Source organism: Perca fluviatilis, chromosome 1 (genome assembly GCF_010015445.1).
Source record: "Perca fluviatilis chromosome 1, GENO_Pfluv_1.0, whole genome shotgun sequence".
In the NCBI taxonomy this organism is placed as follows: domain Eukaryota; kingdom Metazoa; phylum Chordata; class Actinopteri; order Perciformes; family Percidae; genus Perca; species Perca fluviatilis.
This window is the reverse complement of record NC_053112.1, coordinates 42,338,798-42,352,119: the sequence shown is the minus strand read 5'-3', so window position 1 is coordinate 42,352,119 and position 13,322 is coordinate 42,338,798. Positions and strand designations below refer to the sequence as shown.

Below are 13,322 nucleotides of genomic sequence, written 5' to 3'. Positions count from 1 at the left end.
TTGTAGTGTCCCGGTTTTAGTTCCAGGAAATCTGGTCACCCTAACCTGGGCAGTTTTGCGAATTGAAAATGTACATGAAAACAGATGGAAATACACTTATAGTGATATACATAGTTTGTATACACTAGCTATGTCCCAATTCAGGGGCTGCAGCCTTTGGAGGCTAATTGCGTCACACCAGCGCGACGCAGGCTGTCCCATTTCATTTAATTTCGAAGTCTCCTTCAAATGTGGTCCACAAATGCGGCCTCCTTTTACAGAATTCGAAACAGAAGCACAGGCAAACACAAACGGCCAACTACCAATATTTCTCTTTCTTTTTTACAATTTCCGTCTGCCATTTCATTATTAAATTCACTTCTGAGGATGTTTTAGGCGAGAAAATAACTGTGTAGATGTCAATTGTAGGCAGTATTACGAAAATATATGGGAAATTAAAAATTTGCTCCAAATTTGCTTCAGAGTATTGGAGCTACAAAAACTGGCCTGATGCCATCTAGCTTTGCGGGGGTGGCTAGTTATCTGCAGGGCTAATGTTAGTTAGCTCTGCGGGGGTAGCTAGATATCTGCGGGGCTAACGTTAGTTAGCTCTGCCGAAGGTAGCTAGATATCTGCAAGGATAATGTTCGCTCAATATCAATATCGGTCAATATATCTTCTATATATAAAGTTAAATGTAGGAAATGTGGAGGAAATATCCTGAGGCTCCGTTACTTCTGCATATGTTCAGCTATTAAAACCATTCAACTTTTAAAATGTTCAGCTCTTTCAGCTCTTTCAGCTACATTCTTTCACCTACAGACGTGATTCAAACTTTAAACTGTTCACAAAATATTCAGGTATTCGGGGTGTGCTCAGTGTTTTGATATCTTTTACAGTTTTTGTGAAAAAGCTGTTTAAGTTTAGTGATCATTTCAGGAAATTTTATTGATTAAACAGAGTGTGTATTGGGTGTGTACTAGAGTGATGATGTCACCAACTAAAGTGTGAAGCTTCGAAAAAGCGAAGCTTTGTCCCTTCTCTATAAATTGCTCTCACGCCCACAATATCTACTTGTCATACACAATTTATATGTAGGTATTTTTGTCTAGTTTCAGCCAATGTTCAGTTATGCGATATGACTTATACTTTTGGCTCGGTGAGCTTCCAAATGACAAGAGTTCCACATCTTCCTCCATTCACTGCCATGTTAAACGTCCTCCACATTTCTGAGTGAAATGCATAGCGAACCACTATTTTAAATCGCTGATATGCCCACATTTTTAAGTTTATGCACATACATTTTATATTGATACGTTCACAAAGGCCTTGTGGTGGTCACGATTACGTCATTTGACTGATACCCCTTATCGTTTTTGCAGTCTGAGCCTTTATTTGAGAGCTCGCTCTCAGTGTCTCTGAATAGCTGCAGTGTGCCACAGGTGACATATTAAGAGCAGGTGCTCTGGTCGTTAACTGATTACACATCAAAGAGATCTCATCACAGACATCAAAGGATGTTTACAAACATGGTCCCAGGTCATTAGTAGCCATGACAACCCTTTCACAGACAGTCAACTTGAATACTACAGGCATTAATATGAACATTAGTCTATATCCTTTGCATTCCACTTCTGTCTGTCTTTGTCTGTTTGTCTGTCTCCCTCCTTATCTGTCTGTCTCCCTCCCTCCCTCCTTCTCTGTCTCTCTCTGTCTCCCTCCCTACTTCCTTGTCTCTATCTCCTTCCCTCTGTCTCCCTCCCTTGCTCCCTCTGTCTGTCTCCCTCCCTCCTTCTCTGTCTCCCTTCCTCCCTCCCTCGTTCTCTGTCTCTCTCCCTCCCTCCTTCTCACTCTCTCTCTCTCTCTGTCTATCACTCCTTCTCTCTCTCTCCCTCCCTCCCTTCCTCTCTCTCTCTCCCTCTCTCCCTCCCTCCTTCTGTCTCTCTCCCTCCCTCCCTCCCTCTAGGGTCATTTGTGATTTCATCCATATATAGCCCGTTTCTTTTCAGGCAATATATTCACCTCTCAGCTCTTTAGGGTCATGCTTGTTTGTTCTACGCAATGGATATGGCTGATAATAATACAAAGTATTTAAACTTTCAGCCTTTTTAGTCAATTTATTTGAACTTCCACTTTTGACAGTATTACATTTTAGCTTCCAGCTTTTATTGAAATGTTTTTCCACTGTTAGCTTATTAAGGTAATGCAGTTCAGCTTCCAACTGACACTTTTACATTTCAAATTCCAAGTTTTTCAGCAGTGCAGTGCAATCCATTTGAGATTTTTTAAACATTTTCTTTCATTTCTGCATTTTAATACATGTTTCTCATAGCATTTTTGCAAGTCTTCCATACTTAATAAATAAATTCAGAACTCACAATGTTCTACATCATTTGGCATCTTTGAACTTTTAAAGCCAACAATTCAGTTTAGCGTCAGCTTTTAACTTTTTAATGAAATTCATACTTATTAAAACGATTTCCACTTTTTCAACTATTCTCACTACTTGAACTTCTTCTTACGGATTTAAGCTATTCATCCAGTTTAGCTTTAGCAATTCAGCTATTCAGCATTCCACGCATTTTCTGCAGGAAATGCATTTTATAGTATATTTTGATGTTCCTCTGTTCTTTTGTGACAATTAAACAAACAAGTTTGTTTTTAAACTGCATTATCATATTATTTTAGTGAGGACTCATAAATAACTACAAATAACTAATGTTAGGGAAATCTGTTTATGTTTTTGTTACGAGTTTCTGGATTGTTTTTTTAAAATATATATCGGCCGATATATTGTATCGATATCGGCCTTAAAAATCCGTTATCGGTCGGGCTCTAGTGTGTGTGTATGTCTGTGTGTGTGTGTGTTCACAAGACATATTATTGGAATTTAACCTGTAGGATGTTAGCTGCTGTAATATGACTGATGTTCTGTCAATGACATGAGAATCTTAAGCATTTAGACAACTTCTGACTTTTGAATGGACTCATTAAACAGATATCATTTGTATGCACTCCCTACATATCTACAGTTTCAGTCTTCTCACAGGGTATGCTGGATGTTGTAGTGATTCACACAATCCACTTCATGCTGTGAAGAGTGTGTGTGTGTGTGTGTGTGTGTGTGTGTGTGTGTGTGTGTGTGTGTGTGTGTGTGTGTGTGTGTGTGTGTGTGTGTGTGTGTGTGGACCACTTATGGTGTTAGAGGAATGTTGATACGTGCTGGTATTTGACAACACACACACACACACACACACACACACACATTAAACACAGCGTGTCAGATTATGGCTGGAAAAGGAAACGCATCTCAGAGATTGTCACACCGACAAATCTTCCAACATGTTTCACATTAGGTGAAGTGAGAGAAACACAGCAGCCTTTTGTCTCAAAAATCTCTTTTTCTCTTTTTTTTCTCCTCACTATCTTTTTCTTTCACTCTTCTCTTTCTCCCCTCCGCGCTCCCCATCAGTGAGTATGTGTGAAATGAAATCACACTGTGTCTATGGCATCACCAGACTCTTTCACAATGTCAAACAATTTGTCCATCTGCAAACATAACACCGCCTGCTGTCTGTGTCCAAGTCAACGGCTCCCTGAATGTTGTGTTTAATTTAAGCCAGACCGGGGGGTTTTGTGTGTGTGTGTGTGTGTGTGTGTGTGTTTGTGTGTGTCATATCTCTGTATTGTGCTTTACTATAATGTTCCTCATCAGAATCAGCAGCTTCTTCCAGGTTCAACACGTGCTGGCTGTCTTACTCTTTATATAGCAGCTCTTTATTCAAAATGAGAATGTGGCTGTACTTTCACCATTTTGTTATGTTTACCATAAAGACGGTATTAACACCAACTTTTGCCTTCTTACAGGCGATTTCAGAGTCCCTTTGTTTAGATAAAACAGACTTAAGAACTCTTATACATCTGTCTTTCTTGTTGCTGAACCAAAATCAGTGTGCTGCCGGTTAAGATCTAATGAAACCTGTTTCTTAGCCCTGGCTGTTGACGTCTTCATTTTTCTACTATATGTGTAGGCTAATTGTTGTCTAGCTCTGTGAGTATTTTTATTTTTTATTTTATTTTCGGGAATGCAAAATTAATTTCGATGTCAACTGATAATAGAGTTGCATCGTATTGTATTTGGAGGAGACAAATGTTAAAATTGTTGCCCCTAATCTATTTATTGCAGCTTGCAGGAAGTCTTTTTGAGCCCCGCTTAGTTTCGGCAGTGAGAGACTATATCCTTTCATTTCAACTGTGGTAACATTTTATTTCACCTCCACAGATAAAATAAATCAAATAGAGGTTTGTTGGGGCGACCTCTAGCTCAGCCAGTAGTGTGTGCGCCCCATGTAGACTGAGTCCTTGGCAGTGGTCCGGGTTTGAGTCCGACCTTTTCTGTGTGTCATCTCCCCACCTTCCTGTCTTTCTGCTATCACTATCTAATGGAATTAAAAAGCCCAAAACAATATAGGTCTGACCATGTGACTGCACAAGTTACTGCCCTCTTGCAAAAATGTCATCACAAGTGACGGATGAGGAATGATGGCCAATACTATGAGTTTCTAAAAGACTGACATGCAAATCTGTTTCTGGGGACCAGAAAGGCCAGGTGATATGTGCCGAATATTAAAGATGTTTAAAAATGATCACTTTTTCATAAAAGCATTGATTTGGTACACGTTTTTAAAAATGGAGCTACCGCAGAAACACCTTTACAGATGGAGTAGGTCTAGTCCACACTCTATAATTTACAAAGACCCAACAATTTCCCCAAGAGTAAGCATTTAGTGCAATTTAGTGGCAAGGAAAAACTTCCTTTTAGGCAGAAACCTCGGACAGACCCAGGCTCTTGGTGGGCAGCATCTGTCACTGCCGGTTTGGACAGAGACACTGATACAGATATACAGAAATATGATTCATAGTTATAGCAGTTGGTATGATGAAAAGTGGCAATTATAGTAACAATAAAGATCGTGGAACTATAACTAGAAATAATAGTAGTAGCAGTTTAGGGCGTAACAGGGCATAGCAGGGTGTCGAGCAGGACCACGGCAGCAGCTGCAAACACGATCCAGGTGCCACCCTAATCCAAGGAGAACTGCAAGGCGAGAAAACATAAGGACTCCGGGGAGTAAGTTTGTAACAAGCATTAATGGGACATGAATGCACACAGATGGAGAGAGAGGAGCCACTGAGCTCCTCTGCTCAGTGGGTCAAAGGAAGTCCCCCGGCTGTCTAAAACTATAGCAGCATAACTAAGAGCTGGTACAAGACAAACCTGAGCCAGCTCTACAAGGGTTGGTAGATGAATCTGACGACTATGAAGAGAAGCAGAGAAGAGAAGGGGTGCTGTGTCTGCAGCTATCAATATAATCATATTGCTGTCAATACTACAGCAACAGACAACCACTCATCCAGAGCTACACTCAGTTACATGAGGATCATAATCTGCTGATCTTTTCAGAATACATGAATTCCTGGGATCAACAGAAAGACAATCATGACTACCTGTAGGAGTTTTTAAAGCTTAAACAATGGCAACCTGTAGGGTTTTTTTAGGACATGGTGTCCCTGACATGTATAGAGAAGTCAGTGGGGAAAGAATGAGGTGAAATAAATCACTTTTAAATGGACACCCTGCAGCCAATCAGAATCAAGTATTCGCCCAGACCATGGTATAAGTTATGGTCCGGCTGCATTGGATGCGTAACGTATGCAGAGCACTTCCACTATGATCATTGAAACTGGTGATACCAGCCAGAGAGCAGCGTAAGTCTTCTATTTATATTTTTTTATGCGAGGTGTCTGCAGCCCTTTCACACAGAAATGAATCATAAAATCTCTATATTTCTTTTAAATTAAACTACCGATATATACATGAAACGACTTAATGAGTGTATTGGCAGTTTGAGGGCGTTTTCACACCTGTAGTTCGTTTGCTTTGGTCCGAATCAGTAGGTGAGTTAGTAAACTTGGAGCGATTTGCCCTCGGTCGGTTTGGTTTGGTTTGGTTTCACACCTGGAAAAATCCAAGCGTACCAAAATGCGTCATTACAAATCAGGCAAGAACGTCCAGCCCTCTTATTGGTCGGATATGTCTGGGGGCAGGAGCAAGAAAGTAAATACAGGAAGAAGGTCCTGTGTTCTGGTCTAGTGGTCAAACCAGCTCATTTCGTTAAAATTATCATACATTGTTTCACAAGAGACGTTACTACATCTGCTCTGGTCACGAGACTTCGCTCTGCTCTGCCGGCGTCTGTCTCCAATTTTAGCGGCAGCTGGTTTGACCACGGAGATACGAGTGACAGATGGCAAGCTTGACCGCAGTCGATTTCTGTGATAGAAACACTGCAAGCTGCTACAGTTTGCTGCTCTGCTGCATCGCAGATTGCTAAACACACCTGACTACAGGAGACATTAGCTCAGACTTGCGGAGTACATATAGTTGGTGCGGTTCGAGTACGGATCACGTTCTCACTACAAACGAACCGCTCTATAGTTCGATTGAAAGCGTACCGAGACCACCTCTTCAAGCAGGTCTCGGTACGCTTGTTTGGTCCGCTTTTGGTGCACACCAGAGTTCGACTGCTGCGTTCTCACCTGTCCAAACGAAGCCACCAGTGGGGCAAATAAACTCTAGTTCGATTCAACCGAACTAAAGGCTGTCAGTGTGAAAACGCCCCAATTTTGAGAGTTTCTGTTTTTATTTCTTGTTCCCTCACCTGCTTCCTCTGCAGCTGACAGTAGATTGATGTTTCACAGCGCTGTGCCAAAAACTGAAGAAACAACAACAAGCCCAAAGCATGTGTCCATTATCATGGCCAGAACTTCTGAAGTCTTTTAATTCCTAATAATGGACACCTCATTGGGCATTAAAGCTTCTGAACACTTACACAGGTGATTTCAGTTATTCTGGCTGATTAGATTCTGCTCAGGTTGAAGGAGGGCCGGAGCCTAGATGTGAATTTATTAGGTCACAATTTCTTTCTACCAATAAGAATGATAAAGTTGTCATTTGTCCTGCCTAACAGATGCAAAAACACTAACTGGAGACTCAGTAAGATATCACTCAATCAGTCTAAACACACCCACACAGTCCTGGAAAGAGGTCCGATCAGCCACATTAACTGAAAACACCTGTATGGGTGTTCAGGGCCTTTATCCCTTACTTATACCATGGTCACTTTCCAAATAACAAAATGTTTGTAAGACCATCCCTTTCTATTTTCCTGCAATCTAAATATTTTCTTAAACAATAACTATAATAATAATAATAATAATAATAATAAATTTTATTTGTAATGCACTTTACATTTGGAGCAAATCTCAAAGTGCTACAGTTAAGATCATAAAAGCATGGTAAAAACATCAATATAAAATACAAATAGACTTGCAGGGTTAGTTAAAACTCATAAGTTCTCCTAAAAAGAAATGTTTTTAGTCCTTTTGTAAATGTCACAATAGTTTAAGGTGCCCTCAGATGGTCGGGGAGGGCATTCCAGATCCGAGGAGCGGCAGAACAGAAAGCCTGATCACCCATGGTGCTGAGCTTAGTCTTAGGGAGAAGGAGGCGGTTTGAGTTTGTTGAACGGAGGGATCAAGTTGTAATTAGAGGGGTGAGTCGTTCTTTCAGATAGGGGTGGGCATTTCCATACATGCACTGGTAGGTAAGAAGGGAGACCTTATATTCAATCCTGGCGGAAACGGGAAGCCAGTGAAGTGAATGGAGAATAGGTCTGATGTGATCATATTTTCGCACTCTCATCAGGATCCTTGCAGCACTGTTCTGAACATACTGCAGTCTCTGCAGGCTTTTGTTAGGGATCCCGATGAGAAGTGCGTTACAGTAATCCAGTCTGGAGGAGACAAACCTCTGTTTCTCTGGTAACTCCTAGTGGTTTGACTAATACCTGGAACAATCATTCCCCTCCCATTAGGTTCTTATGCAATAGAAACATTGTTCACTGCCCCCGCTGTGAGCTGACTGGAGCTCTCACTGAGGCTGCTCTCACAGACATGAGGCTTTCATTTCCCCAACTACGGATCGCTTGTTTAAATAACGCAACACAACTGTCCATTACCAGGGAATTGGAAAAGGCAGATAAGCACAGGTTCCCTGTGCTTATCTGCCTTTTCCAAGGTAAAAAGCTTCACAAGCGCACTAACACACACACACACACACACACACACACACACACACACACACACACACAACACACACACACACACACACACACACACACACAACTATACACTTAGATGCATAATATTCAATATTAAAGCATTTTATACATTTCTGAAGCTGGATACATATAGCATTAGAAGCCCTGCTACTGTATGTGAGCATTTCTGATTCCAAACAGTGATATGAGGCAGTAGAATTCTCAGAGACATCTCATCAGAGATAATCCTCTGATAGTTCCTTCTCCCTCCTTACCATCTGATTGAAGCTGACCCAGGAAATCTTTCTTTGATCAAGGTGTTTATTTGTCTAAAATCCCTCAAATGGCTTATCATGTGGGTTAAGAGAGTTAACATTCACACGCACACAGATCACAGAGGAATGCCATTTCTTGAACCAATTAAGTGCAGTTTCTGACCCAGTTTCTGCACACTCACGGCCGTCTGAAGATCAGATAGAAAGAGATGAGGCCTGTTTTGGTAGTTTTAGGGTAATTTAGACTTTGCTGTAAACATTTTGAAGATCATGTGAAATGAGATTAGACTGGATTTATTAGAGGAACTTGGAACAATTGGACTTTTCCTGCCACATTTATGAAAGGGATAAGACCATTGTCCTGCATATTTTGTTATTTATTTAAGTTTATTTCATTCATCAAACAAACAAACTTAATGCAAACACAAAATGCCAAGTACTGAATGAAAAGGAGCAGAAAACATCACATCACAAAACATGCATTAACAAAACAAATAATTGAATAAACCACCATACCATACCACTACCATACCATGTCACTTGCCAAAGAATAAAAATTAAGACCAATAATTTATATTTGAATGCATTTGGCAGTCACAATTTAAAGTCATAACTCTGTTTCTGGTAACACCTGAGGGTTTGACTAATACCTGAAACAATCATTACCATTTCATAAGGTTCTTATGCAATGGAAAAGTTCACTTCTCCAGTAAATAGGACAAACCTTAGATACGAGCTGGCAACGGGAGACATTTCTAGTCTGCTCAGCTCATAGAACCCTTTGGCTCAGCTACGACCCAGAAAGCTAACGTTATGGTAGCGGGATTCAAAGTCAATAAAAAAAACTTGTTAAAGCTGTAAGCTTGTTAAAGTCTTAAAAATAAATAATTGGAGTAAACAGAGGCCCATTTATTTCAAACGGTGAACAGACTCTTTCAATGGAACTGCTTAGTAGGTGTCCATTAACACTTTTTATCAGTGTTACCAGAATCACACAGACCACAGTATAATAAAGAGTAACTTAACACATCCAGCATCAATGCTGCAAGTTAAGTTACTCTTTAAAAATACAACAAATCATTGGCTAATAACTAACATGCTATCCTAAAAGAATAGACAAAAGGTGTGGACTCAAACATGAATGACACTTTTGGATGACAACAGAGGACCAAAAGCATAATGTGAGATTTGGGCATTAAAACAGAAATAAATAGCATTAAAGCTGCAAGCAGCGTTGGACGGGCCCTCGCACCTCCTTGCACACTGGGGTTACTGGCGGACGCCACTCCTTGTGGCCATGCATTTGCGCGGCACTCAGACACTGCAAATCATCACCAATGAAAAGAGAATTTTCAGCTGAGTTCAATGCTATCTCACACAAGACTCTATGTCATACAGTTAATTAGCTGTGAAAGGTGGCGTGGTTAAAGCATGACCAATGAAAAAGGAAGTCTCTGCTGGGTTCAGTATACCTCACACAAGACTCAATTTTGGCCTAAAATGTCCTCAGGGCTGGATTATTGTCAATCGTAACAAATTTCGGCCAAATTGGACAATGTACACTAAAGTTAAAACAACTTCTTCATTCATCGATAAATGCTCAAAATGGCCGCCAGACCACGCCCACACCCTTGGACGAAAAGTTTTGATTTTAGGGACTTTTCAGTATTTATAGAATGGTCCACTGGAGGAAAATTGGATCTGGAGGATCATGTCTTTTTATTCTTTGTTGAGGGGAGGGTCACCCCAAATGTTTTAGGCCGGTTACACACTGCACGCGTCTCGCGAGCGTGGCGTTTCTGTTGCATCTCAGCTGCGTGTCAGCTGCGTGGATTTTTCTGTGTCCTACATACCAGAAGCGTGTCTGACGCGGCGCTGCTCCTGCTGCTAGGTACAGGGAGGGCTGATCTCGGGACATAGTGCCGACAGATTCAAACTGATAAATGGTTAAGTGGGCTGTCTGAACAACTTTGTGTAGCTGTAAAGAGCCTATTTAGCCTATCTGATGTTGGACCGTCACTCAGAACACACACTACGTTGTTATCGTAGCCTATCCTACCATTTATATACAGCCTACTGATTTGATTAAAGAAAGACAACGTCGGCAGTATTGACTGCAAATATGTTTGCAAAATAATATTTCGTTCTGTATGACAGGTGCAATATTTGAAAATTTTTCTCTGAAATTTTGTATTACATTTATATCTACATTGATGTCAAAACCTAGACTTTCAAACATCAATATGTCATTTATTAATATGTATTTGTGTCTAAATGACATATACACATATTTTCCTATTCTATTTTGCCTGGAAACGCTTCCAACACGCTCGCGTCTCACGTGAAAAATAGGCGTCGGTTCTATTTCTAGCACGCATGCGTCTCACGCCGGCAGTGTGTAAGCTCTAACCTGTTAACATGGGAGCCGAAATATAAACGGACACGCCACGCAGCTGACATGCTCGCGCGACGCTTCCAGTGTGTAACCGGCCTTAGTCTCGGGTGGGCACCCAACTTTTGTATTCTAGAAAACATCAACATTTCAAAGTGGCTTGTTTGGTGCATATTTTTCCATGTAGCTCTCAGTCTCGGCCCTCCTTTGCTACCAGATGGATCTGACCCATGAGTTGGCTGGGGGGCACTGCCCCCCTGGTGGCTGAAACGGGTAATTGCATTGTTTAAAACGTGTCTTTTACGTGTCTTAAAGGTCCCATGACATGGTGCTCTTTGGATGCTTTTATATAGACCTTAGTGGTCCCCTAATACTGGATCTGAAGTCTCTTTCCCGAAATTCAGCCGTGGTGCAGAATTACAGCCACTAAAGCCAGTCCCACAATGAGCTTTCCTTATTATTAACCATTTCTGTGTCTGTAGCTTTTGAGGAGGAGGGGGGGGGGCAAAGTGGAGGGTGGGGGTGTGGCCTTGTCAATTTGCCACTTTGCTCATTTGAAAGCCATGATGTCTCTCTCTCTCATGGGTGGGCCAAATTCTCTGGGTGGGCAAAGCAGAGAAAGGGGAGGTTACCTTGCTCCTTATGACCTCATAAGGAGCAAGATTCCAGATTGGCCCATCTGAGCTTTCATTTTCTCAAAGGCAAAGCAGGATACCCAGGGCTCGGTTTACACCTATCACCATTTCTAGCTACTGGGGGACCATAGGCAGGCTGGGGGAACGCATATTAATGTTAAAAAATCTCACAAAGTGAAATTTTCATGCCATGGGACCTTTAACATTTTATGGTGTGATTGTGCTTTGTTTCTGCGTTTGGAGAGGCATTTCAACACTGTAGGTCGAACACTGATTGTTCACTGTTAGTTTAGTTGAATTTAAGTGTCGGGGCATTCCACCACCGTCTGTCTATTGCGTTCCAAGACAACCGTGCCGCTATTGGATTTCATTAGGGCGAATTGTTAAATTGTTACAATGTCATTTAAAATCTGCTTTAAAAATAAACATATATGTTTTGGATAATGTTCAGCTTCGGCAGCTTTACCTATATGCTAAAATATACAATGACTGAGGAAGCCTAGTGACGAGTCCATAGCAACCAGTTTGTGTGTTGAATTTGTTACCAAGTGTGCTTTGTTGAATGGTCTCAATGTTTTATTGTTTTATTTCATGTGAATACTAGTTTACTAGAGGAGTAACTTAGTTTTTGAAGTAATGCAATAATGCAGGAAGTGTGCATTTAGTTTCCATGCTTATTATGTTTCCACAACAATGTTAGTGAGTAAATAGCCACCACACCATAACAGTGGAGTGTGATGTGTAGATGAGAAAGCAGAGGTTAATTCATGTATGTCATGGCTGTAAAAAAACAAAGGGCATCTGTACATCTTTGCCAAGCGCAAACCAGTACAGAAGGCATCAACAAATTGCTGGGGAGGGTCATAGAAAATGTATTACTGGCAAAGGGAGGATCAAGTCTATTTTGACTAAAGATCCCAAAACTCCTCTGGTGGCCCCTTAAATAAATAACGAACAGTCCCTTGATAACTTTTCATCGTTAAGGTCTTTAGATGACAGAGACCGAATTTGAAGTCGATCTGATGAAATCTCTAGGAATTTGTTAAAGTATAGCACCTTGACTTTTAGGCCTACTTCCTGTTTCCACTTGAGTAAATATCGGCCTTTAGATGTCCTCAAGGTTGGACTCTTATGAATCCTGAAAAGTTTCGAGGCAATTGGACAATGTACACTCAAGTTACACCCACTTCCTGTTTCGATGGCGAAACGCACAAAATTGCCACGTGTACCACGGCCATGCCCTATGACGAAATTTTCTTTTGATAACTTTTCATCTTTAAGGTCTTACGATGGTACAGATCAAATTTGAAGTTGATCAGATGAAATTTTTAGGAGGAGTTCGTTAAAGTACGACGTGGAAATGGCTAAAATCGCTCAAATTTCGAACTTTCAATTCAAAATGGTGGACTTCCTGTTGCGTTAAGGGTATGGGTCCAATGAGCTTTTTTGTACATCTTGATATGCTACATACTGTATGTGTACCGCATTTCGTTAGTCAACGTTAAATACACTGCAGGAGCTAAATTCTTTTTAACTTTGTAGGGTGCGCTAGCCAGCTATTTTTTTATTTTACGTATTTTAACCCTTAAAATACGTACATTTTCACCAGGTTTGATGCAACCGCCAATTTTGGTGAGTTTTTCAGTATGTTAAGCCCCTCAAAAAGGCGATTAATTTGCCGGAAGAAGGAATAATAATTTCAACAGGGCCTTCCCCGCTGTCGGTGCTCGGGCCCTAGTTAGGAAATGCAAGTAGTTGATGAAGCTCAATGTAAGTTAATTCAGGAAGACTTCTATGCTTCACATGTCTATCCGGCATATAGCGACGTCCATGACGATTGTGATTGGTTTAAAAAAATGCCAATAAACCGGAGCACTTT

General features: G+C 40.9%; 1 protein-coding gene across 1 annotated transcript in view; it reads left to right on the top strand.

Moving 5' to 3' along the window:
* Positions 1–13,322, top strand: part of vegfc (vascular endothelial growth factor c) — a 146,188-nt gene that overhangs the window by 96,063 nt on the left and 36,803 nt on the right. The window lies entirely within an intron of this gene.